General features: G+C 38.2%; 1 protein-coding gene across 1 annotated transcript in view; it reads left to right on the top strand.

Annotated features, from left to right (window-relative positions):
* The window catches only part of NECTIN3 (nectin cell adhesion molecule 3), a 138,214-nt gene that overhangs the window by 111,885 nt on the left and 2,170 nt on the right, over positions 1 to 24,159 (top strand). The gene's annotated exons all lie outside the window — the stretch shown is intronic.

The following is a 24,159-nucleotide window of genomic DNA, read 5'->3' as shown; positions in this document are numbered from 1 at the left end:
CTACTACCTGTTAACATGACGGGGAGGCTATCTCAGGCTGTTGATTAATATCAGAATCATCCTTGTGTGTTGGTATAGCAGTCTTATATTTATAATTTCAAGGATGGTCCTGATTTCACATAGTTGTACCCTAGTGTCAGTGTCAGTATGTATATAAGTGCATTTACCCCCAATTTTGAGATTGCTGTTTCTCTAAAAGACATCCCTAGCCCTCACTCTTATCCCCATTCCTTTTCTTCAATTCTGACCATTCCAATAATTAAATGACTCCTATATTTTAACCTCTAAGAAAATTTCCTAAGCTAATAGAATATCTAATTTAGAATATAATGTACCAATGGGAACTATAGTTAAAGTATTTATTATGTAGTCAGTTTCCAAAGTGTAATTGGTGATGGTGATCTTATTTGAAGGGCAGCCTGAGTTCTAATATTATGATTTGCTGTGTATATAGCATATATTTAGTATTTTACTTTAATTCTCTTTCATGTAGTGATGGAGTACCTAGAAAAGAGTGTAAAGTATTTTTAGGAAAAGCTAGAAAACGGGTAATTGATCACTTCATTTAAAACAAAGTTCATTTAATGACAGATTTACTGAATACTTAATACACTTTTGATTATTTTAGAATCTATTCAGATGTCTTAAATGAAATGAAATTAGAATAAATGTTTTCATTAAAATAAAATTTTATGTTTGAAACCTCTTATATATGAGGAAAGCATGTTTGAATGAACTAATTTAAATGTTTCTAAGAGTTTATTGGCTTAAAAAACAACAATAAAGCAGAGGCCATAATTTTTTTGAATGCTCAAGTTAGAAATCATCTAGAAATACTCAGTTAATTTCAAGATGCTTATTGGTTTAGAAATCTTTAAACTACCAAAAATTAAGAAATTTTAAAAAATCATTATATAGAAAACAAAAAAAGGTTTGTTATCCTTGGATGAGTTACCCTTAGTCATTTGAGCTAGAGCCACAAAATTATTTCATTTTCTTACATGAGTATGGGAATCTTTCTCCCAGTCTGCCTTGGCAACTTCTCAGATGAGTTTCCATAGTTACCAAGCTACCATAGAACAAATGTTCTGTTCCTAGGATAAGAGTAGACACAGTTACCACTCTCTTTCCCCCGAGACATGTTTTCACCACCGGTTAAGTTTGGTTGTGGCAGGATCCCATATTTATTTTGTTGATTCTTTGACACATATTCTCAAACCAAGATGTTCATCTCCTCAGTTCTATATACAGCAATTTCCCTTTGTTTGATTTACTGAACTATGCGTAATTAGGAATGTGTGCTAGGCAAGCAGTTGACTCAGTGATTTAGTTTAATATGTTGCTTGCTATTTGGGACTCGGATTCTGAGAAGAAATAACCCCCAAGTGCTATATGTGTTTCCTTAAGTGTGTAAATTAAAAAGGTGATCATATAATTCAGATTAAGAAGCATTTTTCCATTGAGGAATTCATTAAACCCACTGTTTGGAGGGAACAATGTATCTGGAATGGTACTTCAGTTTGAATCATGGTGCTACCTTACAAATATTTTTCAGAAATCAGTAGGCCTGTAGAAATCATTGCTGTACATATTTACAAAGATATCACAATTCACATTCCTTACCTTTGTGTGGTGACAAATACCAAACACATGTGTAACACATTCAGGATCATCCCTTACGATGAATTCTTTTAGGCCTACTTGTGTTTCAGGAGACCCAGCTAGAGTTCATTTAGCCCTTCTCTGATGACATGGCTGCTTATCCATGATGATTTCCTATTGTTCCACTGATTTGGAGAGTATTCTTTTTTTTTTTTTTTTTTTTTGTAGTTTTAGAAAACAGAGCCAGGTCCAGAAAGTGAAGGTCATAGGAACATAGATTTGAATACTCAATAGAAAAAAGATGTTTCCTTAGGTTTCACATATAAGTGAGATCATGTGATACTTGTCTTTCTCTGACTGGCTTATTTCACTTAGCATAATACTCTCCAGGTCCAAAGTAAACTGAGGAACAAAATATTGAAGCATTCAACAGAGTGACATATTTCAGAGGGAAGGGGGTGGGGGGCGCAAAGAGATTAACCAAAGAATTTATATGCATAACCCATGAACACAGACAATAGTGCAGTGAAGGCTGAGGGAGAGGGTGGGAGCAGGGTAGAGGGAGTCAATGGGGGGAAGAAGAGGGAGATCTGTTATACTTTCAACTATAAAGGTAAGTTAAAAAATAAATTAAAACATTTATTTTCACTTAAAGGATGTTTCCAATAATTAGGTCTGTCTCATAATGAGGCTGATACGTCAAAAAGTAATACATAGTTCCTAATGGCCTTGTTTAAAGGACTCGGCCACCTTTGTTGTATGTTATAGGAATCATTTCTGCACTTGGAGTAACGTTGAATTTTAAGGCCCCTTCTCATTCTGTCTCTTGAGCCTTTTTCTCCTAAGAAAATAATATTGGTGGTAGAATGCAAAATAACATTTGTGTTACTTAGGAGCCAATGTTCTCTCTATATATATATCTTAATGTGACTTTGAATGTAATATTTACAGAAAGCACATATTTTAGAGGTAACTGACTCTATACATCTTTGAGTTTCATTTCAAGAGCTATTGCCCTTTACACATATTATTGTCTTTATAAAAAGCAAAAATTACTTCAAATTTTTTTAGTTTTTTGAAGGAGAAAAATATTTTCTTATTAAAATGCAAATTATACATTTTTATGGTTGGTTTACAGTTATGACTTTTCTCGCATAAATGCCAAAACTTAAACGACACTTGGAATGATATCCTTGCAGTAGCTTTAACTACAGTGCCTATTAGATGAGATATAAACTTGCTAACCAGAATATTTCATGCACATAAGTAACTTTGGAAGAATAAGAATTGTTAAAGGTCTTTAAAAGGAAATACTCAACTTTTTAATGATTCCTGTTTTAAATTCATTGATACTTTACAGGAGATAATAATCTCAATTTCAAATGTTTGGTGGGCAGTAATTATTTAGGCCATCATTCCTATTTATTAAAAGAAATGCCATGTAAATGTATTTGTTTGAAACATTTTAAATGCCTTATTACTGATGTGTGTGTTCCCATGGTAGCTTTAATTTTAAGCAGAACCTAAGAAATTACAGGCTATATTCAAGAAAGGGTAGTCTGGCCTGGTGTGGCTCAGTGGTTGAGTGGCGACCCAGGAACCAAGAGGTTGCTGGTTCTATTCCAGGTTAGGACACATGCTGGAATGTGGGCTCTATCCCTGGTGGAGGGCGTGCAGGAGACAGTCAATTGATGACTCTCTCTCATTATTGATGTTTCTCTCTTTTTTAATTCTTTATTGTTTAATCATCATTGATGTTTCTATCTCTCTCTCTTCAATTAAAATATATTAAAAGAAAAAGACAGGGTAATTTACAAAGTTGAAATTTTTTTTTTTTTCAAAGTTGAAAATTTTTACTGTGGTTACATCTTGCTGAGATGTAAACTACATATAAACATGGAAACCATGTGTGCCTGTGTATACACACACACCAAACAAATTAATTGTACTACAACACAAAATGAGATATCAAGGGTAAAAAAATAATAAATTTAACTTTGTTAAGTTAAAAGTGTTTGAGCTATGAAAGATACCATTAAGAGAACAAAGGCAAACAACAGACTGGGAGAAAATATTTACAATACATAAATCAGACAAAGGAATTGTATTCAAACTAAATAAAGAAGTCTTACTACTCAGTAACAGGAAGACAGCAATTCAGTTTTTAAACAACAGAATTTTTAAAAATATATATTTTTATTGATTTCAAAGAGGAAAGAAGAGAGAGAAACATCAGCGATGAGAGAGAATATCAGTTAGCTGCCTCCTGCACGCCCCACATTGGGGATAGAGTGTGCAACCTGTGCATGTGCCCTGACCAGGAAATGAACCATGACCTCCAGGTTCAAAGATTGACACTAAATCACTGAGCCATGCCAGCGGGCATGGACAGAAATTTTTTAAAGACTTTTCATTAAGAAAGATATGCTATTGGCTAATTAGCACATGAAAAGATGCTCAAAGAAAAAAGATACTCAGCATCATTAGTCCTGAAGTAAATACAGATTAAACCACAATAAAATGCTACTACACACCCATTAGGTTGTTAAGATTAAAAAAGACTGACTTATTAAGTGTTGCTATTATAATTAATAATAACTTCTATTTACCTTTTACAAGTCTACTTTTGTATTTAGTTTCTATAAAAGCAATTTGTACAAGGTTAGTTTTAGTTATTATTTTTTGTCATTCTGTTTCAAAATACTATATGTAATTAGAAGTAGAAGCATCAAAATTGTTTTCAGAGAGTAATCTCTCACCCTCTTCCCCATTATGCTTTTAAAGTTCTCTACAACTGAGTAATCCTGTTCTGGATAGCAGTTTTTTCCATAATGAACTAACTGCCATGATCTATGGTACTTAATTTTTTAAAATGAGGAATGTGAATATTTGTCAGGGCATCATATGGCAAATCTGAGTCATTGCTCTGCAGCTGAAACACCATTCGAGGTTCCACAGCTCAGCCTCCCACTCAAGGCAAAATTTTCTTCAGTATTCCAAGAAGGTAGTCATCCAGTGTCAAATTAAAACACTTGCCTAAACAACTTAACTACCTCACAATGCAGTATATTTCATTTTTGGTAGCTAAAATGGCTAGAAAATCAGAAATCTAAGCTTTCAACTTAATTAGTCCTGATTCTGATTGCTAAAATTCTTAAAAATGTTTTAAGTCATTTAAACTGCAATTATCAAGCACATATTTTTATTTAATCTAGATGCTTTTCCTACAGACCTTTTTGACTTTGATTTTATATAGTTTTATTTTAATGTGACTAGGACAAAAATATTTTGAATTGAAATGATGAACTTGGATGCCCAAATCTCCCCTGGTTTTGGAATTTCTTAGTCATTAGTTCTTTAAGTAAGCATTCTGCCCCCCGCCCCCCTCTCTTTTCTTTCTGGGATTCCAGGAATTCTATGTAATAAAAGGGTAATATGCAAATAGACTGAACGGCAGAACAACCAAACAACCAATCAAAGTGTAATATGCTAATGATATGCTAAGGCTGCTCAACGGCTCGCTATGACATGCACTGACCACCAGGGGGCAGATGCTCCCACCAGTAAGTTAGCTTGCTGCTGGGGTCCGGCCAATTGAGACTGAGCGAGATGGGCCGGACATGCCCTGGAGCCCTCCTGCAATCCCTCCCTGATCGTGCACCAGTGGGATCCCTCAGCCTGGCCTGTGCCCTCTGGCAATCTGGGACCCCTTGGGGGATGTTGTAGAGCCGGTTTCAGCCTGATCCCGTAGGCCACTTCCCTTGGGAGGGTTCCAGATGCAGGGCTCATGGCTGGCAAGCGCTGCTGTAGCAGCACAAGCCTCTCCCGATTGGGACTGATAGGGCGCGAGCCAATCAGTGGGGCCAGGATGAGTGGGAGCAGCAGGTAGGAGCGGCAGGCGGCATTGGACTGCGGGTTTCGGCCTGATCCCCGCAGGTCACCCAGAGGGACCCTACCCATGCACGAATTCGTGCACCGGGCCTCTAGTGCATATATAATTGTTGATCCTAATGGTATCCTGTAAGTCTTATGGGTAAGCCCAGTGGTATAGGGCAGTGATGAGAGAGAGAGCTGAATCTGGGCCACAAGCATCTGTGGGGCCTTGACTGTCAATGTGTACATCTGTTACTGCAGGATCTTGCCAGAGCTGCATACACAGCAGTGGAGGCCAGTGATGGGCATGAGCTCGTAGTGTGCAAGTGCACAGCTTGAGGAATTACCTCTAGGTGTGTGCATTGTGGTGGGATTCAGCCACAGAGGTCTAGGCTGGTGCCTTGTACTCATGTGGCCACACAGGCCTGGGCTGGCTGCTGTTGAGGGGAACCTTGGACCACAATGAAGTCAGGGAGGGTGGGGAATGGGGAAGCACTCAGGTGGCTGGTGGTCTGCAAACATGAATACTGGGGGGTGAAAACTGGTAAAATCTGCAGTGGTTCCTTGGTGGCTGTGTTCACTCTGGTTTCTTTGGTGATGGAAGCTTCTGGGGTTTTCTGGGAACTGGTTGCATGGCTGATATTGGTAGCCCCCTCTTCTTCCTTATTTCTGGCTGCCTCTGTACATCTCAGCTTTGCCAGTCTCTGGGTGGGGTGAAACCAAAATTTTGTGGGGTGTCCCAAAAGGCTGGGGAACCTGGTTGTCCACCCCACCCTCCCTTTCCCAGAAGGGGAACTCTTTCTAGCTGGAAAGTTCTCTCTCGTTGTTGAACAGCACTGGCCTGGGGGATGGGGTGATGCAGGCAAGATGAAGCCGTCCTTCCTTCCCTTTTCCTGCGGTTACCCGCGGTTATCCTCAGGTGGTTTGTTCTGCTGAAGTTTCTTAAATGGACTCCTGAGCCCTCCCTGAGCTGTCTTGGTTTGTGGATAGCTGACAAATTGTTCATCTAATCGGGGGTGGAGACTGGGCTTTCCTACTCCCCCAAATGTTTGATACTATTGAATTAAAATTTGGCATCAAGCATGATACAGCATGATATTGTGATATTGTCAATAAACATATTTTTCTGTAGCAAATTGTGCTTAAGGGTAAGTAAAATGCACTATCAAAGAAAATTAGTATATTGTGAGCATGGTTAGCATAGCATACTTTAAAGTTGTTTATTCCATTTCCTTAACTTCTAAGGTCTAATGGGAGGATATCACTTCTGCATTAAAATCCTCGATGATAGGTACCTATGACTAGAGACTGGAAAGATGCCAAGAATCTTGAATTAAGAATTAGGGAAACAGTTTTACATTCAGCTGCACTGATTAACTTGTAAAAACAAATTTTATACACATAGAAGCATCCCTGTTAAATAATTCTCTAAGTGAAAAATTAATGGATATATGGATTTTTATTTTGATGGTTATTGCCAACAAATTTATACTTTATACCAGTGTACACTGTCACTAACAGCGTGTGACAGGAAAGCATGTCTTTTTGTTCATTCATTTGCTAGTTCTGCATTTAGCAAACTTACGCTGTGCTACATTAAGGCCCTAAATGTTTATGCTGGTGAGTTGAAAGCGTGCTCAGGCATCCACTTTTTTTCTATCTCCAAATGTCAGCTGTTATACACTGATATATTGGGTAAATTTGGCTGTTTATATAGTAAATTAAATCCTATTTTTGAAACTTTTTTTTCTTCCGTCCCTTATTTAATATTGAAGAATAAAAATCCCCTACTCTTTTCTTCTTTGGGGGCATAGGGATGGAGACAGGTGAAAGGTAGTGAATAGGGAGGAAGTAGGTTGGTGAAAGCTTTCATTGAATCACTGTATTGTGAATAATACCTATTAATTATTGAGCACCACTTATATGCCACGCACTGTTGTAAACATTTTGCATGAAGTATCTCACTTAATCCTTACAGTCACCTTGTCAGGTAGGAATTACTATTTTCCTTATTTTGTAGATGAGGAAATGAAGGCTTTGAGGGGTTAAATTTTTCCCCAAGGTCATTTCCAGGAAAGGGCTTCTAGGTTTGGGCTCTTCTATTCCCTGTTGACTACCATTTGAGAGAACATATAGCAGCACTTACTAATGAGAGCTTACATTTATTTAGCTTTCGTTAAATGCAAAATTGTCCTAAGTGATTTATATGTATTAACTCAAGTAGTCCTCCTGACAACCTTGTAATACCATGCTAGTATTATCCTCCACTTTTAGATGAGCACACTGGAGCTCAGAGCATCAAATAATTACCAGTGTTGCCCAGCTAGGATCAGGCAGTCTAGCTCAAGAGTCCATACCACATTGCAAATACTGGAGAGATCCCTGGCCTGGAAGTCAAGAAATGTGGATCCAGATTCAAGTCCCAGCTCTGTCATGAATGAATCCTTGGGAAAATCCCTTTACCTCTCTGGAACTCTGTTTCCTCATATGTAAAAGGCGGGCATTTGTTTCTGAATAACTCCTGAGGCCCCCTTGCACTGACATTTTAGAATTCTTCAGATGAAAAGGGCTAAGCAAGTCTGTTGCTTTGGATTCATCAGTTATTTTTTTTTAAAATATATTTTATTGATTTTTTACAGAGAGGAAGAGAGAGGGATAGAGAGTTAGAAACATCGATGAGAGAGAAACATCAATCAGCTGCCTCTTGCACACCCCCTACTGGGGATGTGCCCGCAACCAAGGTACATGCCCTTGACCGGAATCGAACCTGGGACCCTTGAGTCCGCAGGCCGACGCTCTATCCACTGAGCCAAACCGGTCTCGGCTCATTAGTTATTAAGGACAGTCTTAGACTTATGTAGCTGTGTTAGCCCACAGCCCCTGGGACTGTACCCAGAAGATGCTCAGCTGCTGCAATTTAATACATCATCCTTTCCCAACACATCAGGTGCCTTTGCATCTGCATGGAACAGGGCTCCATATGCGGAGCATGTTGCCATTTGAAAGCTATTTATAAGGAGATATCATATGACTCCAGTGCACATATGGGTGGAACCTCATAGGGAGAAAAAAACCTCTTAAATTAAAAACAGTTGAAATATATATGTCATCTCCTACTAAGTTAAAAATAAGAGAGTTTAGCTACAATGTGAAGTGCATGTATTTTCTCAGAACAACTCACTTCGTCATCCGACTTGCACTGTTTAAGGTCTGTTGCACAGGTTTGTAGCCAAGTACTTGAGGTAGATTTCCTCCCCCCGCCACCCCGCCCCAACATTTCACAAAGTAGGGAAACATTCAGACATTTTGGTTGGCATTAACCATCTAAATATTTTGAGCCCTTCTCTTCTTGTTTTGAACTGAATACAAATTCAACTAAAATGGTACTTTATTTTATTGTTATTTTTTAATCCTCACCTGAAGATATGCTTATTGATTTTAGAGAGAGGGGAAAGGAGAGACAGACAGACAAACATTGATTGGTTCCCATACATGCCCTTACTGGGGATCGAACCCAAAACCTAGGTATGTGTCCTGACTGGGAATTGAACCCCCAACCTTTCAGTACACAGACAACACTCCAACCAACTGCGCCACACTGGCCAGGGCTAAATGGTATTTTAAAATAAAAGGATGTCCTGTTATATGTCCTTCTCCTGAATACTTGCCATATTTTATGACTTTTCTTTATGAGTTCTACAAGTAGATTTTAAGCCCTCTAATCTTAGTGCTGATCTTTTTCCCTTATGCATTTGGCAGCTGCTTCTTTCCATAATCCTTTTTCTTCCTTATTCTAGCGTCTCACCACCATTCCCCACCACAGCTACACATGCATGTGCGCACACATCACCACACATTGTGTATCCTTCTGGGCCCTTGTCACTCTGATGCAAAAGCCTAAATCATGCTAAGTTAAAATGCATATTCATAAATGAAGATGAGCTTGAGATGTCATAAAACATGTTTAAATCTAAATTAAGATGGTTGAAAATATACACAAGTTCCTTTCCATCTAACTTGTACACATTTTAAGGGTCTAAAGTTATCCTGGATTCTGTGTCACAGTAAAGAAATATGTATTAAGTAGCTTCCTTTATGTATTCATTTAAAAAAATTTTATATTTCCCCAAACCATGCTAAATATAAGATGATAATAGTATTCAAAATTGATTTTAGAAGGAGACAATTCAAATGGGTCTTTACATTCAATAATTGAACAGGCTAAGCAGTAAAACCTTCATCCTTCATGGTGTCATAATGTCTATTAGAGAATGCTCCACCCACAAATTGTTACCAGGAGGGTATTTGTCCTGTTGGCCTGTTTCTTTGATCTACAATTGCAACACACATTGGTTGGAGCCCTCGTGTGCTCTGTGAACACAGCAGAGCACCTAGACTTTCTCTGAAATCCAGACAGATCTTCCTGAGAACCTTTGTTCCACCTGTATTGCTGAGTTTCCCCAAATCCTTTTAAGCTAAAAATGAGATTCTAGTGAAGCACTCCCAGCTTCTTTGGAGGAAAAGTAATAGAAAATGTTTGCAGCTTTTGAAGCCACTTACATTGCATATGTTCTTTCCCTCCTGTCCTCCAAGCACCTTACATAGAAACGCAAGTGTGTTTTTTTTTTAAAAAAACCAGGCTACAATCAAAAGCAAACATTATGCCTTTCCCTTTAATACACAGATGGTGCTCACTCTCTGATGTGTTATCCATGCTGGTCTGCTAGGAAAACATGACTCCTCTTCCAAGTGCATGCCACTCTTCTTTAATACAACATGCTTTATCTCTGTGAACAAGGAGGTTTATTTCTGAACCTCCAGCTGCTCCTCATCTCCACATGCATTTCCCTCCATGTGATAACGTTTAACCCCTCCCATTCTGTTGCATCTTATCATTTTCAGGCCTTGAGCAACTTTCGCCTCTTCTAGATCTTTCACCTGTAATCATGCATGATGCTTTCCGTCAAAATGTCTTGATTCAACTCTGATTTGCCTTTATCATTCATTGAGGCCCATAAAGCCTTACCCACTTTTTCTGGTGTACTGCCTATCCCTTGTACTCCTCCCGAACCTCACAACCGGTTCAGTGCCTGTAACATGCGCTGCTCACTCACTACCTGGAGACTTTTACAGTCTCTGTCCTCTTGTCAAGATGCACCAGCCCATGTATATACTCCCTCCTATAGTTAGGCTGATATTTCTTTCTCCTTTTATTGTGCTTCTGAAAAATCTATGTTCTGTTTTCCTGGGTGAGGTGTGGCCTTTTTCATGATTCAACTCAATCTATAGTAATAACCTCCGCTGTTATCCACACTTCTCATTTTCACAGACTAACATACCTCTCTCCCATAAAATTGTAATGAAGTATGTAGCCTACATGTCTCCTTTTCTTCCTCTTAGTCTCTCTTTTTGGATATGCTTGCAGCATCCGCAGCCTTGGTTTAGGTCTATAGGTCTGTTGGTGTTTTCTGCCTCCTCTCAATTCCCCTTCTCTGTTCCCTACTATTAGTAAAATGATAAATTCTCCTACACCATCATCATCATCATCATCATCATCATCATCATTGGTCAGATTTATTAAGCCCACTTTCACTGTGTCACACTGGAGAAAGGGTAGGGAATGCCTGGCCCACGGGCCGTATAAGACCCGCAAAATCAGTTGGTCTAATCCTGCCAAGGCATTAGGGGTGAGTTAATTAAATGTTCGACCAAATATAGCAGGATAATTTTTAAGTTGACAATTTGGCATGGCCTGTGAATGATGTTATAAATATCCAAATGGCCCTTGGCAGAAAAAAGTTCCCCACCCCTGTTCTGGAGACTTGGAACTCTGGGTCTGGCCCTTGGGGATTGGGCCCCACCATATCCAGCCCAGTGTCCTCATTGTGGTCACATGGGTTCCCCATCTCACCAGTAAAGGCTGGCTCCACGCTAACTCTGTTCAGCCTCCACCTCTCCATAGCTTACCTTGCTTATTGTGGCCTCTGAAGTCCTGTCATTCCTGTGATAGGTATTACAGCTCCACAATCTGCTACCAACATTGCCAAGCACCTGATGTTTTATCCTGACTCATTTTGTACCAAAATCTGATCTGAACGGCTGACTCTCCTGAAATTATATATATTCACTACTTTCTTCACTTAATGAGGATATTTATATTTTCCACTACAGAAATATTTATATGCTTAGTTATGGGATTTTGCACCAGAGATGTTTTATAAATATATGGAATAAGTACCTTTCTAAAAATCTGAAAAATTCTGAATTCCAAATACATCTGTCCCTAAAAGATTCAGATAAAACTTGGGGATCTGTAGTGATTTGGGCATCTAAGCAGATCAGATCACCAGCTTTTATATCCCTGCAGTGACCTGGGTATGGTGATAATAAGTGAAAAGGAAAACCATAGGACAGGCTTCCCACTTTTAAGGAGGTTGCATTCAAACTGAAGAAGAGTCACATGAAGCAAGATTATAAATTTCTGGAGAGCAGGGGCCCATAAGTTCTTTTGCATCCTCATTAGTAGAGTATTATTCATTAGTAGGGTATTTCAGAGGGCAGATTATTAATTTCCAGTCCATTAGAGAAGACTTAAGTGTACCTCTGTAGTGCTCAGTTCTCATAGACAGCAGAACAAAAACCCCATCAGATCTCAAGTCAGGATTCCCGCCTCTGTATCCTCTGGTTCACTTTCCTCCTCAAACCACAGTGTTGGGATCCTTCATTCTAATCACTGAGACATCGTCTGGCTGTGCTTATCTCATGAGCTTGGATTCCCGCTTAAGGTGCCTTTGTTCAGGTTGCTTAAGACTTTAGCAACCATGTGCAGGGAAATGCCAAACTGGGATTACAGTTACTTCTCTAATTCAAGTAAAACTACTACTCTGGGTTTTGTATGTACAGAATTGGTGTCCCTGAGATTAATATTAGCTTTCCATAGCAGGTGATTTTTCTTTATGTCTCATTTTCTGTGCTGTTACTAGATTATCTTCCTTCTGAAGGAGAAAAAGTTTGTTACCTATTATTTTCTTTTTATTCTTTTCAGGAAAAAAAAAATATATATATATAATTTAATTAAGTTTAAAACCCTGAAGAAAAATACATGCAATTATTAACTAAATATGTTCAAGAGATTCCTTATTTAGTTTATGAGATAGTAATCATTAAGCAAACAGATAAAGACGTTTCCATTCTCTACCTTTTTTAGTCACACCCTCAATAGAAAAAGTAGATTATTGGTAAGGGAAGTCAATCCTGTATTGTCTCACCTTTCAATAGCAAAGAACATAAGGGGAGTGGTGTTCTACATTTAGTATATTACCGTTTTTTTTTTTCCCCCACGGTCTAAAATAGGTTCAATAGTGAAGATATTAGGAAGTGCTTATTAGGTTTAGGTTTTTAAAATCCTTTTTGCTAAGAATAGCATAAATTATTAACCACACAGAAGTTCTTACCAGAGTTATCTTTTTCCAGTGCCCTGAGTTAAGGAACTTAGCTGCTGGAATAAAGATGAGGTTTGGGAAGGCCCATAATAATGTTTTCCGGAGAGGAATTAGAGTTGGTTTTATTTTAGCATGTAACGTTTTGACCATTACAGCAACTAAGCCAGAAAAGCAATGGTTTCTGTCATGTGGACTCTCAGGAAGCATGCTTTCACAAGGTAGTATATTGTATTGTGATAGATAATATTTCTGTGCTTAGTGGCTTGGGATACAATACTGTGCCTGATAGAGACAGTTAACCCCTTTGAGGGTGTTTGGGTACATGGATTAAATTACATGATCAGCTCTGAATTGAAAGTTTACCTTGTGGGCAATTTTGGAGATAAAGTGGGTAATCGGGTGCAGCATTTTGGCATGGGTTTGAAGAGCACAGATGTGACAAGGACAGAGTAGCCTCCTGATGTTAAAATGTGCAGGTATTTATTTGTTATGGGAAATAGTGCATATGAATACATAATCATTTGATTTGTGCCCTGGAAATGGTTAGGATTTATGGTTAGGGACATCTTAGGCTTCTTTGAATGTTTCTAGTTTGCCTGCAAATCATTTTCCATCGCCTTTATCATCTGTCTGCTTTAATTAGATATATGGCTTTGCATACATATTACAATTTAGGTGAAATATCATTTTCTTGTGCACTTTAATGTAAGGATTAAGCAAGGCCAAAACCAAGATAGGAAATTTCATTAAAATGTGTCATATCAAATTTCACTTTGAAAAATTAAAATCTAGAATGTATACTCTGTAGAAGTAATGAAATTTATTTATCATTGATAAGAAGGAACATCGACTTCCTTTTGGATAAGACCAGATTTTCAACAACTTGTAATAATTCTGCAGTGACTTGAGAAAATTCCAGTGCTACCTGTGGGATTAAATATCCAATGTTCTTCTGTTTATAAATCAACCTCGTGTCTTAAGCCTACATTTGAAATTTGCCACTAGGACATTCTGTAGTCCTATCTTCTTGTTTTGCCTCATTGCAATCTTTAATATTATAAATGAGGGGGCTAGACATTGCATTCTAAGGTGCCAACTATATCACTGCAGGATATCAACAAACAATAAAACAGTAGGGAAAATGCCCTCTAAATTAATATTTTTGAAGTATCCTCTAGCAAATGACCATGGACTGGGGCAGATTAAAAGAAAAAAAATCTCTGAGAGTCTCAGACTGCTCAAGAAAAGCCTTGCCTTTGTTCTCCTTTAGTGGAGGCTGGAGCCAAAGCAGGAGATGGAGTAACGCAGGCCAGAGCTTCTAGGTGGCCAGTGCAGATGCGGATAACCCAGAGCAGGTGGCAGTGCTGGCAAGTACCGAGCATGGCCAGTCTTCCCCTCAGTCATTGCCCTCTCTCCTTTGATATGCTCATCATCTTCCTGCTTTTTAGTCCCTTTCTGCCATCTAGTTGGCAAGAGACTGGATATACTCAAGATGGGCGGTCTTATGTGATGGTTTAAGACACAAACCTTGGCATTACATAAACAAATTTGAATCTCAGCTCTATGAATTTGGGATCATTGCTTCATCTCTCTAAGCCTTAGCTTTTCCTCATCTTTATGATGGGACCAATGATAAAATTACCTCAAGGAGATAGTATAAGAATAGGAGCCCATGTAAAGCATCTTGTACAACGCCTCACATAAGGGGCAGGGAACAGAAGAAGAGTGTGGTCCTTGCAGTTAGGGATTCAGACCCCAAGGTTTGTAGTCCAACTGGCACAGGTTTCCCAGCATGCTGCAGCACCAAAACCTCCTGTGCATGGATAGTATGTTAGCAAGTGTTCATTGAGCATCTTCTCTGTGATAGCAATATGTGAGGTTTGGGGGAACCTCCCTGTCAACCTTTTAGGGGGTCCACAGGAAATGATTTATAGGATGGAATGCATGGACAGCACATAGACGTGAACCTTACTTCCCAGACTTTGAGAAAGAGGAGTTGTAAGGAAATCTCAATTCTTGGGGGACAAGGTCACACAGACTTTGTATATTTAACCTGTACAATGTGTAGTGGCAATCTGCATCCATCATGAGTGATTGCAGATACTAGAGAACAAAGAGCTAACTAAAAAATAATAAGGAAATGCTTATAATTTTTTTTAAAAGTTGATTAATAACACAGCATTCCCATTGACATGCATAAGCTTTTGAAAAATGTTACATCTCTAAATGCCCCTATCTTTTTTAAAACTCAGGGTTGATAATGATAAAGACACATTGAAAGATGAATATTGAGCAATTGCTAAGCTCATTAACTAGTTAAAAATTTAACCCATTACAAAAACATCCTAGGTCTTGATTTACATTTTTGTCTCAACAAAATTACAAATTAGTAGTTGTCATAACCTTTTAAACTCACTCATGAATGGTTAAAACCAGCAATGTTAAATCTGTGGGTGGCAAGGGTCTACTTTAATAATAGAGACATTCATGTGAATGGCTTAGTCTTATGGGTAATTATCATGGAGAACAGTAACAATTTTGGATCTCATTAAACAATTGCCTAATTAATGTTATAAATTTTGCTTGATTAGAACACAGTCTTTATAGTTGTGCTCATGCAACATGGTCAGCCGCTCTCACAACTATTTTAAAAAGTGAAAAAGAAAATTGACCTTTGGTTCATAATTTTAATAATGTTTTATAAATTTGTTCAGAGAGGTAGTTATTGGATAGGAATGTAATAATCTTTATGCCTTGAGGAATCTATATTTTGTGAATTATGTGTAGTAGCCATTTTTTTATGTCTTACTCCTTTAGTGTGCTGAAATCATTTCTATAGGTTTGCAATGCAGTCACTACAACACAAATAGACAATTGGATACAATAGCTGAGAAGCTCATGCATCCAGGACAATCTGTTGTAAACTATCAAGAATTTACCATGTACTTGTATCATGTCAGACTCTGGACTCTCAGTAGCTACTTCACCTCCACACGCATGCTCCTCCAGAATGCAATAATTATGATAAAATGCAAAGATATGTTTTTTTAAAAACTCAACTTTATTGAGATATATATGCCCCACTTTAAGTATACAGTTTGATAAGCTTTGCTGATATACACACTGATGTAACCATTACCCCAATCAAGAACATTTCTAAAAAATTACCTACCTATAAAATTTCTTGTATACACCCTCTACCACCAACCCCCCCACACACCTCCTGCCTCAGGCAACCATTAATGTGATTTCTATCATAATATATTACCTATATCCTTTTAAAAGGAAGTCACATGGAATAACAGTGCGCTCTTTTGCACCCAATTTATTTTGCCTAGCATGTTTTTAAGATTCATGCTGTTGCATGAATAAATTTCCTTTTATTGCAGAGTAGCATCCCATTTTCTGAATATACTATAATTTGTTTATTCATTCAGCTGTTGAGGTCTGTTTTGGTTTAAAGTTCTAGGATATTATGAATAAGAATCTTTAGATTTTTTTTGTAGTATCTTTGTCTGGTTTTGGTATCAGGGTGATGCTAATCTCCTAAAAGGAGTTGCAGAGTGTTCTCTTTTCTCTCATTTGCAGAAAGAATTTAAGGGTAGTATTCATCCTTTAAATGTTTGATAGAATTTACCAATGATTCCACCTGAGCCTGGAGTTCCTATGTGGAAGGATTTTAATTTTGTCTTTTAACACCTTTGTTCATTTCATCTAGGTTGTCAAAATTAATTGGCATCAAATTGTTTATAACACATCTTTTTTTATCCTTTTAATTTATGTGAGAGCAATATTTAATGTCTTCATTTCCATTTTGATATTGATTTGCAATGTTTCTTATATTTTTTACTAGGGGTTTTCCAATTTTATTAATCTTTGCAAAGAACCAACTTTTGGTTTCATTAATTTTGTTCAATGTTTGTCCATTTATTTATTGATTTTTCACTCTTTTATTTCTTTCTACTTTTTTGGACTTAATTTTCTTTTTTTTACCTTCTTAAAGAAGATACTTACATCATTAATTTGAGACATTTTCTTTTTATGCAAGCATTTCAAGCTATAAATTTTTCTTTAAGCACTTTTTTTTGTTTGAAATCCCACAAAGTTTGGTATGTATGACTTCATTATCATTCAATTACAAAATATTTTCTAGCTTCTCTTTTTATTTCTTCTTTGGCCACTGCGTATGTTGTTTAATTTCCAAACACTTTGGAGTTTTCCAAATATGTTTTTGTTATTGATTTCTTACTAAATCCATAATACTTAGAAAATATATCTATAAGATTTCAATCTTTTGAAATATATTGACACTTCTTTTGTTCCCAGCATATGGTCCATCTTACTAAATATTCTATGAACACAAAAACAAATATATATTCTGGTATTGTTGAGTATAGTAGTCTATAAATATAAATGTCAATTAGGTCACATTGGTTAATAGTGTTTTTCAAGTCTTTTTTATACATAACGATTTTCAGTTTATATTTCTATTAATTACTAAGAGAGGAATATTCCAACAACATTTATAAATGCATGTATTTCTCCTTTCAGTTCTGATATTCATGTCCTTTTGTAGTCTCTTATTGGGTACATATACATTTAAGATTATTATGTTATGTCATCTTAATAAGATGGCCCTTTCATCATTATAAAGATTATTCTTTATCTCTGATAATTGTTCTTTTTCTGAAGTCACTGTGTCTGATATTAATATAGCTGCTTCAGTTTTTTAAACTTTTTTATTATTTATGTTTTTATGGTGTGCATTTTTCCATCCTCTTACTTTTATCTTTATATTTTTATTGCATTTCACATAGATGACATCTAGTTGAGAATTGCCTTTTGTGCCCAGTCTGAGAATCCCTCACTTTAGTTTAGTCTATTCTTAATACATTTCTTGCTGTATTTGGGCCTTGTTACTTGTTTTGTTTGTCCCATCAGTTCTTTGTTCCTTTTTCCTTCTTCTCCTGCCTTCTTTTAAATTAACTGAGTATTTTTAATATTTTAATCTCATCTATTGAATTATTAACTATACCTCTTTGTTTTTACTTTTTTAGTGATCTCTCTGGGGTTTAGTATGTACATTTTTAACTTACCACTATCTTAATATAACATTATACTACTTTATCATTAAGAACTTTAACAGATACTTAGATTTCCTCCCTTCCTTTCTTATTATTTTTATACATTATATTCATCCATGTTATAAACCCAAAAATACATTCTTATATTTTTGTTTTGGACTATAATACGTCTTTTTCAAACATTTAAAAATTGATATTTTTCTTTGGAATCACTATTTTTTGACCTGAAGAATTTTTCTGTTACATTATTTATGGTGTAGATCTGCTGACAACTTCTCTTAGCTTTTGTTTGTTTGAAAATTTCTTTATTTTACCTTCACTTTAAAAATACTCTAGTTGGATATATAATTCTAGTTTGACTTTGTTGTTTCATTTAGCGCTTTAAAATTGTAACTTCATTGTTTTCTGGCCTTCATTTTTTCTTCCTGAGGAGCCAGTGATAATTATTATCTTTATTTCTCTGTACATATTGTATCTTCTTTTTTCCTATGGCTACATCTTAGGGGTTTTTTGTTTTGTTTTGTTTTTATCATTGTTTTTCAACAATTTGACTTTGAAATAGTCTATTAGGGACATGCAGTGACTTTTTCATTTAATATATATATATTTTTTTAGTTCTAGAAGTTATCTTTGGTTCTTTTTCAGAGTTTTCAATTCTCATGTTTATATTTTCCTTTATATTCTTAAACAAACATTTATAAGAGCTCTTTTAAAGTTCTTATCTCCTAATTCTGTCATACATTTTCATCACCTTTCTGTTTGTTTCTCTTATTTTTTTCTTGCTGTTTTTTCATGTTCAGTATATTTATATTAGATGCTGGACACTGGTTTACTAGGGTGGTTCTAGAATTATCTCTCCTCTAGAGCTCCTTTAGCCTTGCTCTTACGGTATAACCCTGGGGTCTCTACTGAATGTCTCACCTGTTCAGGGAGGATTCTTCTTCACTTCAGTGCTCTGTCCCACAGTTACAACCACCTCAGCTTGCCAAATGCTGAGCTCTGACTCCTCAGCTCAGCAATATCTTGTGATCTTCTTGGGTTTCCCTCTTCCCAAATCAGGGGTGCATGTGCATGTGCATGCATGTGCCTATGCATGTGTGTGTGTGTGTGTGTGTGTGTGTGTGTTCCCATTATGTGAGATGCCAGTGCTGTGCAGCAAAATGTTAAGTGTCTAAAAACTGTTGTTTCGTATATTTTGACCAGTTTTCCAGTAATTTATGGCAGGAAGGCTATTCTGGTATTAGTTCTCTATCATGACTGGAAGCAGAATTTAAAAAGTGTCACTTTTCAGAATAAGGAAAAAGCATTAGGGCAAAATATGCTGATAGGATGAAGCCCGTTTAAAAGCTTTAAGGAGGCATAATTGGAAGAGAATGTGTGTCAATGGATGCAGAACATCTTGTAGACGATAAACCAGGAAAATATTGTAGGTCATGGAGCAAGAACTCAGCTCAGAGAAAGTGACTGGGGTCTTGCAACCCAACAACTCCAGAACCTTCTCTAGAGTCTAGTGAAAGGTAATTTCAATGTGAATCCTAGGTATTAACCGGAAGCTCTGATCCAGGGGAAAGAAAGAGGTAGATTCGCCTGCTCAACAGTGGAATTGAGAAAATAACAAAAGAATAGAAGCAAACTAAAAAGTAGAGAGTCATAAAAAGGTTGTATTATCTAAGATTCAGAGTTTCTATACAGGCATAATAGAGTAACGTGTAATAATTTGCTTCAATTCTAAGAGAACCGGCCAAGATTTCAGTCAGAATCAAAGTAATTGAGTATTATACTTATTATTCATACTTTATTCATATAATCTATACTCTGAGATTTTCTGGTTCCATATGAAGTAGTGACTGCACATTAAAATATTTGATTATGTCTGGTGTGGCAGCGAAAAGTTACCCAATGATGTGATAGGGAAGCTCAGCAAATGCTGGAATTGGGAAAGTAGCAGTGGAGGAGACACCAATTACTCAGCAGGTGTGAGGTTGTGGGGTGCTTAGAATATCTTCACAATAAGAACTGAGGGAAGACAGAGCCTCCTTCCGCAGGTAATGAGTTTTAGGTATCTTGTTAAGCTGAGGTTTAGGGAGGTAAGCTAAGGATCTTTTAGAAGTTGAATTTTTACTGGATATGATCTTTTCATTTCTCTCTAAAGATGAAATTATGAAACAAGATAGGATACCAAAAAGACTCAGATTGGGAAATGGGAATAATGGATTCTCATGAACACTGCCAGAGTGAGCTGAGTGTCCAGTTATTGTTGACCTCATGGCAAAAGTGGCTTGAAATCTTGCTCTGTCATTACTGAAAATAAACCTCAACAACTCTGAAAACTTTGTTTTGGAAACAGGTTAAATATAATACATAGTAAAAAATGAAGATTTTGGTTTATATTTTGAACCAGAAAATGTAAAATGTTTATTAAGATCACATAGAATAAAACTTGAAAAACTAGTATTTTAGCACCTTGGAATCCAGGAATGAAAGTCTCTATGACTTTAGTAAATCAGGAAAGGGATATGGGTTGTAGCTCCATAGAAATTGCTCTAACATAGTGGATACATGTAAATAGGGAAATTGAAATATGTATTAGAGATTCAGAGTAGCCCAAGTTTTTCTAGGAAAAACATTCAAAAATAATATATGCCATGAATCCAACAATTAAAGTATTATAGATTAATTCATTACATATGTATTAAACACCAAATGCGTGAGGTATTATGCAAGATACTTTTCTATATACTGTGATCAATAACTTTGTAAAGGAATTATAATATGCAAAATTTCAGGTAGTTTATGGACTAGCAAAAAGAGAACACATGCAGCCACCCACTGTTAGAATAAATTGTGCCTTATGTATGTTGTGAGAAATTGTGTGGCCATACAGTATAGGGACAAGCATGCTTTTCCATAGCCCTTGATTCTGGGGCAGGTTGTAGGGGTGAGGTGGGTGCATCCCTAGAATATGTGGGGCTCCTTGTCTATATAAACTATTTGATTAAATATCCTATATAATAAAGAGGTAATATGAAAATTGACCCTCACGTCCTCACAAGATGGCTGCTTATGAGCAGGCTGGCAGGGGGGTTAGTGGGGGATGACCAAATGACTGAACAAGCAGGCTGCTTGGGGAGACCAGGCCGGCAGGGGGAGGCAGTTGGGGGTGACCAGGCAGGCAGGCAGGTAAGTGATTAGGAGCCAGCAGTCCAGGATTGTGAGAGGGATGTCTGACTGCTGGTTTGGACATCCCCCAAGGGGTCCCAGATTGGAGAGGGTGCAGGCTGGGCTGAGGGAACTGCCCCTCTTCCCCCGTGCATGAATTTTGTGCACCGGGCCTCTAGTTGTATTATCAAATTAAAAATTCATGGGCTTGTAGGAGGTATAGTAATTTATGGATGAAGGTTTATAATATTGGGTAGAGAAGATGAGCTTGGGTATTTGCTTATTGTCCAGTTAGTGCATGTGAAGATCGTTCCAATCTAGGTCCCCCTTTTTTTCTTGTCCTTTATTGCCAAACGTACCACTTCTGGTTAATTTTACATCTCCTATTATGAGAAACAGGTAGCAATGCTTTCATTACTTATAAAGCCATGGATCTCTGAAATCTCTTTGTATTGAAACAGAATAGAATTTCCTTCCTCTGTAATTCCCCAATACTATTAAACTAACACTGGTTATATTGTTACTTATGATGCTGTGCCATCCAGTGTACTCCATGAATACTGGCTTCTAAGGAGAACTTGAGGTTGTACTGTATTTTGCTGGTAATGACCAAATGCAGATCTTACCAAGTGTTCAGTAAAGTGTGAATGATCGTTTATTATCTGGTCATGTTAAATTTACCATTTGGAATTTTATAGCATAAAAATAAAGCAGCACATATTTCAACCACGTCTTCTCTTGAACTCTTGAGGTCCTAATCACTGTATTTATGGAACATGATCTCTTTCCATGTGGACTGTACCCCTGCTCTCCACACACTGCCACCAGCGGGAGAAGGGCACTTACTCTTTCTGCAGAGGCGTCTAAGTGCTCTGCTTCCTGGCAAATTACAGACAGCGGTAACGTAGAATCATGTCCCCATGACCTGCATTAATGGCAGGGGAACAGCAACAGGGACCGTCTAAAACAGCAAATAGACCAAACAAAATGTGAATTTTAATTTTAGGTATTTTTCCCTGAGTCTATTTTCCTTGGACCAGGACCAGCTACATAATTTGAAAGGCTCAGGGAAAAATGAAAATGCAGGGCCCCTTGTTTTAGACTTAAGAATGTCACGATGGCCAGACTAGGTACCTCTTGATACCAGATGTGGATGAAGCAGAGGGGCATGCACTCCTGACCCCAGCCTTCCTGTGCTAGTACTCAGGCCCCTGCCAGGCAGAGAGCAGCAGCAGTCACTGGACAGGGGCAGGAGGGGGAAGTAGAGGGTGTCCCCGAAAATGTATGCACACTTTAACAGCTGATAGCTCAATGTTGAAAATAAAGTACATTTTAGTAAACGCTGTCCTTATAATGTTTGGGATATCCTATGTATGTAGAGGGCGGGGAGTTGGCACCAGAGTGTGTAAGTGGTGGCCAAGCACTAAATCAATGACCAGCAGTGGGTGGCAGGACACCCTTGAGCTGAGGCTACAAGTCCCTGAAGCTGCTCCTTTGTCCCATTAGATCACTTCCAATACACATTCACAGTGACATGAAGAAACTTAAGAGGGCAACCACAGAGCATTAAACCCCAAAGTGGGATCCTGGTGAGCACTAGGTCCTATGTGACTGGTCACTCGTCCCTGAGACTGGCCCAGCATTGGACTTTTGTGTACTGTCTATATGAATTGATCATGTGGAAAGCACCCAGAATCACGCAAAATATGACAGAGGGGACAAATTTGGCACAGATAATTTATAATTTGGATAACCCTGGAGTGAGATATCAAGAATCAATAGTTTAGAATTCAGTAAATTCACTGGTTAACTGTTGACTTCTTCCTGTTACAGAACCACAGGCTAGGGTGTGAGGATGGAAGATGATGGCCAAGAATGGCTCACTGTTTATGGGCTTGAAAAATAAAAGACATTAGGAGCTATGAATGAAACAGATCTCAATGAGTGCCCTCATAGAGATGTAAACAAGAACAATAGGAAAACTGGGAATAGAGAAATTAACTTTAGTGGGCAATGTGGAAAAGCCTTGTAGGAGAAAATAATGACTTTAGTCAGGGCAAGATGGATGGGTAGTATTTTAGTTACCAGAGACTAAACCGGCAGTCGGACATCCCTCTCGCAATCTGGGACCACTGGCTCCTAACCGCTCACCTGCCTGACTGCCTGATTGCCCCTAACCACTCTGCCTGCCAGCCTGCTTGCCCCCAACTGCCCCCCCTGCCAGCCTACTTGCCCCCAACTGCCCTCCCTTGCCAGTTTGATCGCCCCCAACTGCCCTCCCCACCATCCTGCTTGCCCCCAACTGCCCTCCCTTGCCAGTCTGATCGCCCCCAACTGCCCTCCCCACCGGCCTACTTGCCCCCAACTGCCCCCCCCCCCCCCCCCACTGCCCTCCCCTCCTGGCCTGATCATCCCCAACTGCCCACCCCCCGCCAGCCTGCTTGTCCCCAACTACCCCCCCTGCTGGCCAGCTTGCCCCCAACTGCTTCCCCCCTACTGGCCTGATTATCCCCAACTGTCCCCCACTGCTGGCCTGCTCGCCCCCAACTGCCCCCCCAACCCTCTGCCAGCCTGATTGCCCCAAACCGCCTCTGCCTCAACCCTGCCACCATGGCTTTGTCCAGAAGGACATCTGGAAGGTCTCCCAGAAGGTCTCCCAGTCTAATTAGCATATTACCCTTTTATTAGTATAGATTAAATGAAATGATGTTTGTAAAATATTCTGACCAGCACTCCCACTCTAGTGAAGGAGACAGACATATACATACTAGTAAAAAATTGGGATGATACGTGCTGTGAGAGCACAGAAAGGAGAGTGGCTGTCTGCCTGAGGACTTAGTGCTAGGCTTCCAGGAAGAGGTGATATCTGACCTGGAGGCTGAAGGGTAAGTATGTGTGTATAAGCCAAAGGGCCTCTGAGAAAGAGCCTTCTCAGGGTTTGAAAACCGTGAGTTCCCTTTATGATCTCTGTGGGGCTCGGGGGTAGGGGCTAATAGCAG

This window comes from Eptesicus fuscus, chromosome 3 (assembly GCF_027574615.1).
Source record: "Eptesicus fuscus isolate TK198812 chromosome 3, DD_ASM_mEF_20220401, whole genome shotgun sequence".
Lineage (NCBI taxonomy): Eukaryota > Metazoa > Chordata > Mammalia > Chiroptera > Vespertilionidae > Eptesicus > Eptesicus fuscus.
This window is presented reverse-complemented; position numbering and strand designations above follow the sequence as displayed.